At 30.8% G+C, this 5,461-nt stretch overlaps 1 long non-coding RNA gene across 2 annotated transcripts; it reads right to left on the bottom strand.

Annotated features, from left to right (window-relative positions):
- Positions 1-261: 261 nt before the first annotated feature.
- On the bottom strand, positions 262-2,068 carry LOC145056878 (uncharacterized). Of its 2 annotated transcripts, none has more exons than XR_013685939.1 (5): positions 1,881-2,068; positions 1,517-1,802; positions 1,056-1,142; positions 820-923; positions 262-514 (listed from the first exon to the last, which is right to left on the bottom strand). It is a non-coding gene; the product is annotated as an uncharacterized LOC145056878 (long non-coding RNA). The 2 variants fall into 2 exon arrangements; XR_013685938.1 differs by having other exon boundaries at positions 1,517-1,788.
- Between the last annotated feature and the right edge of the window lie 3,393 nt (positions 2,069-5,461).

Genomic DNA, 5,461 nt, shown 5'->3' with positions numbered 1-5,461 from the left:
TTTTAATAATACATTTGTAAATACGTTTTTAAAAATATATTTTTATATATGTTTTTTAAAAAAGTATTTATTATATAAAAACATATTTTTTACAACCTAATTAAAAATGTATTTTGGAAACGTGTTTTCAAAAAAATATATTCAAATATGTATTTTAAAAACATATTTCTCTAGAAGTGTATTTAAAAACTTATTTTTACAACATATCTAAATACACTATATTTATTTTTGTTTTGTAATAATAACTAGGAAAGGATCCCACATGAAAGCACAGTGCAGGAATATGATAGATTCCACAAAGATTCCAAACTTCTTACAAATTTGTTTGCTATTAAGGCATGACATGTATACCATTGTTGCATTCCATTCCATCTACTTGGAGTTGTATTCGGTTTCAATGCTCTTCATAGTTTACCACAACGCTGTTTAACCTATTTTCCATTTCCAGATTATATGTATCATCTTTGTAGTCGCAACAATTCTCTTTGTCATGAAGACAATCGCAAGCCTTCATCTATCATGATCAATATTAACAAAAGCAATAAGTCTATAAGTTAATTTAAAAAGAATCAAGTTAAAATGACACATGCATTAAAGAGATGTCGGGAAAAAACGGTGTTCCAAAAAACACGATCATGAACTATTCATTTTTGTGTAATAAAAAATATTGGATTTATTCTATAAAAGCATGATTGTGAATTATATTAGCTTTAGATGAAAGATTTAAATCTTTTTATATCATCATGATAACAAATTAAGCTAAAATACAACTAAACATGCAGAATGTAGAAAAGAAAGAAGGCATTATATGATCATTACCTTTTGTACATGTTGAAAGAGGGCAGAAATTTGAGTTTGTCCAACCACAGCAACTGCCACTCCTGCTGCTATCTCAGAAGGTTTAAATTCCAAGAAGTAAATTCCTACATGATGAAAATTACCATTTTAGCCCTCTTTCTCATCAACTCAATCATATCGCAACACAACATATTACACAAAATTAAATAACTTGGTGTTCAATCATAAACCATGATGAAAATGAATAGTAAACTTACAGGGAATTCATAGACATCAAGAAATTTGTCCAAGTAATTGATCGATAAATATGCACACAAGGGTCCAAAGTTGAAATGAGCAAGAACCTGGTTAAAGTCAAAAACAACCACAGAAAGTGTTAGAAATATCAAGATTGCCCAAACTTAGAAATAAAAAATGAATTTTTTTCTGTGAATTTCTAAGGAATGTTTATAACCCACATCAAAAAATCCAGAATTTCCGAAAGAAGTCATTTAATTCATCGAAAACGTGTTCAAGAAAAAAATATATGAAAATTCAGGGAGAAATCTTCGCCATTTCTGCATTTACCCTACTCATGGCTTGCTTCTAATAAATAATACAATAATCAGTTGTAGGTAAAATCGGAGAGTTTTCAAGAATTTGAAGAAAAAATTATGCATGTTCATACCTAAATTAAATCGAAAGCATGAAATTTAGAAAATTTTGGGTTGAGACGTACCTAAATCAAGTTCCTAGGTACTTATTGCAAAAGCTTGCCCTGTCCGGTGGTGCATCACCTACCCTCCTCCCCCTTTTTTTTATTCCCGTGAACACAGCAACGATAGCAATGGTGGAGGAAATCTGCGATGTTGAAAACTTTTGATGGAAGGGTGGAATCTCTTGTGATGGTGAAGCTGCTGGGATGAGAATCTCGAGATCCTAAGCTTCCAAACATTACCTTCTACACACGTCTAGTGCTAAATCAACGATTTGATGTTCCAATCGACAAAACTATGAAACGGGAACTATTGGATTCCGTTAAAATCCAGCATATATAACACGAAATGCAAAAATAACGTAAATCTAATCGGAAGTATACTCACCAGAAACCAAAAAATCGTCGACTTGAAGAGAAATTAGATGGATAGCCTTCAAATCAAGGTTTCAAATTAAGTCGATGAAGACCTGAAAAGTATCGAACGAATCAGAAGATATCAATCGGATGGTGAAAAAGCAGACGAAGCGGTGAATGGAGACGTGGGCAGAAAACGATGAACCGATGGGATGACGATGCCAATGTGAAACGGTCAAGATCAATGTTTTAAAACCCGGTTTTTTGGTTGACTCGGTATGATGACCGGTTCACGGTTCAACCGGTTGAGCCGCCGGGTCAACCCGATTTATGGTCTTTCTTTATTTTTATATATTTTTACTTTCATGTATAATGCATAAACATATAAAACCAATAATTTAATGTCCACAAAGTTTAAATATTTAAAAACATTGAAAAACATTGAAGAAACCGCAAACGGCTCGTTGTTTTGGTCTTCGCTACTTGTTTTCAACTATCCAAACCCTATTAAAACGGGTCAATCCGGTTTTAACCGGTTCGACATAAGCGGTTGAACCACGGTTTAGAGGAAACCCGGCCGGTTCGATCCGGTTCGTATTTTTACAAAAAACCGGTCTCAATTGACCCGCCTTCTACCCCGGGTCACGGTCCAACCGGTTGAACCGGCCGGGTCAACCCAGGTTTTAAAACATTGGTCAAGATGTAGCACGTGGAACCGAGTTCGATCCTCACTTCCGTTGTATTTTTTTTCTTAACATAAGCTGACGTGGCATGCATTGTCAGCTGCCACATCAGCAATTATCGCCAAATCAGATGCCACATCAGCATTTACCGGTTCAATAAGTAAAAAAAGGGTCAAACTGATTACACTAGCCAGTATTCTGTCCTTTTTAGTTAACAAAAAATAATTTGAAACTAAACCATAAATTGGCTAAAACTTTGGGATATTTTCAAAGATTTCCCATTAATAATTAGTTATCCATTTTATATTTTAAATTTTAAAATTTCCACTTTAATTATATTAAATTAACAATTATATTAAATTAACAATTGATTTTTCATTTTAAATTTTCTCTCTCTAATTATATTATATTAATAACATTAGATTAAAAAATAAAATAAAATTAATGCAGATTATAAGTGATATTACTTCACGTATTTATTTAAATAACCTATTATAATTTTATATAACTAAAAAAATATCTCTTAAGTAATAATTTATTAAAAATAACTTATTAATAATTTTTATTTTTTAATATGAAAGTTTAATTCCTTTTATAACCGTGGTTCTCATGGGATATAAACTAATATCTATTAAAAATACATTGATTATAAAATTTGTAACAGAACAATATGAAAAGTGGTCAATTAAGTTTTTCTTTCAAAACAAAAAGTAATTTTTTTGAACTATTTCAAATTCCAAGTCACATGCCAAATAGCTTAAATAAAAAAAAAACACAACATAAGCCAAACAATTTATTTTTGTAAAGTATCATATTTTCCCTGACCAAATAAACACATCATCCACCTTTTTTGACATCATTAACAAGTACCAAATAAATATAGGGATGTGTAGTTGTTAAAGTTGATTGAGTTAAGGATGATGTCGGAGCAGATGAATTTGTGAAGGGTTTTGTAGGTTACAAAAAAAAAATTTAAAGCTTAAATCTTAATCCTTAAGGTCATATGAAACCTATAAATGATCTATGATTTCTCTAATTGATAGTAATGAACTATGAACATCAAGAACCCTAAAGGAAACCTATTATAATCAAAATATAGATAAGGTTAAGGTTAGGGTTACATACCTTTAATTTGTTATAGTAACAAATCACTTCAATCCCTTGTGTTTGTTGGTCTTGGAAAGCTAACACCAAAAGGATGATGTCCCTAATGGCTCACACCTAAAACCAGAAACCTTTTATTGGATAGGAGAGGGGATATATGAGGGAAAATTTTTCCCTATGCTTTTATGTAATGTCATGATCGAAAATTGCAAGCCAATGGGTCCTATTTATAGTTTAGGTAACTTGCAGGCAAAACAAGATTTGAATTAATTAAATAATAAATTTAATCCTAATTCAAATCCTTTCCTTTTATGCAACGATGAGGCTACCAAAAACCCTAAGAAACCCTCCAAAATTGTCCATACCGTGGAGGGTTATAGAATTGATTCTTTTGTTCAACTATTGAACAGTTACAATTCACCCATTGTACCTTTAATTAGTTCCAATTAATCTCGAATTAATTCTACTTAATAGTTAATCAATTCTAACAAATATCACATTAATCTATTAACCATATAAATAAACGAAATCAAGTATTTAATAATTGATCTCATATTAAGTTATTAATCACATAATAAATCAACAACTCAACTATATATTTCCAATTAATATATTAATCACATAATATATTAACAAATCATTTTCCCTTAATTTCCCATTAGTTTATGAATAATAATTTAATAAATTATACTTCACTCTCCTAATATCATTTCTAGCTATTTATGGTTATGAGGACAACCTAAAAACGACTTTGCTTTTAACTACAACAGTATACCAATTTAGTTATGAACTTAGACACTTAAGTCCAACACTCTCCACTTGGATAAGGTTATAGCAACAATTGCAAGTATAACCTTGAATTAAACAACAAAGAGTGATTTCTAAAGCCATTGTCGAACTATGATTCAAATCAAACGTCGGCCCTAAGATAAGTGATCAGTTATGCCTTCGTTCTACCAGATATCGTATGAACAAATTCATGGATTAAATGATCAGCCTCATGTTCATTTGTTTGTTTCCCGATTTCCTGATTTTTGATCAAATTCAGACTACAAAATCGAACACATCAATTTAGTCCGAACCAGGCCTGGTTCTTATAGATCAACTCAAATCATCGAGGGACCTATAGATATCACTTTTCCTATTAAGGAAAAAGGAACGAATAAAATTTGACTACATAATTATAACCTTACTCACCAAATCGTACATGACACTACATTTTATAACATCATGTTACTAATGTGTTTTTGTAATACCAATGCACAACCGACTTGTAAATTACAACTTATGTATCTCCGTTTGAAGAATAGAAGATATTATCATCTTAGAATTATTTGTGATTGAAACCATGAAGTAATCTCTAAGTGTGGGTTTATCCAATACTTAAATCCCTATTTCCATGTACTCATGAACATTGTAGCAATCTATATGTAATTTCCAATCTCTATGGAAAATATACAAATCGATTCATGATAGTCTTTAATTCACTACTTAATTCCAAAAGTATGAGCGACTGTGGAATTTGAATAATTATATTATTCAGGATATAAAACCTGCAAAGTGAAACACAATAATAAATTAATTAACTATGGTATCATACCCATTGAATATAAATAAATCCCTATTATTTAATCACCATAACAATTACAAATATATTCATTGTATAATGTTTCGAGTAACAAACTAACCACTACAATTAAATAACATCAGTCATGCTATGTTATAAACATGCATACTATGCCTCTCGATGGTCATTCCTTTGTGAATAGACTGATTGTACATTACTCCAATGATGCTCATTTCACAATTTCAAATTCTAATCCTT

Source organism: Lactuca serriola, chromosome 6 (assembly GCF_051521515.1).
Source record: "Lactuca serriola cultivar US96UC23 chromosome 6, Lser_US96UC23_V15, whole genome shotgun sequence".
NCBI lineage: Eukaryota > Viridiplantae > Streptophyta > Magnoliopsida > Asterales > Asteraceae > Lactuca > Lactuca serriola.
Note: the sequence above shows the minus strand (reverse complement) of the source record. Positions and strands in the feature narration are given on the sequence as shown.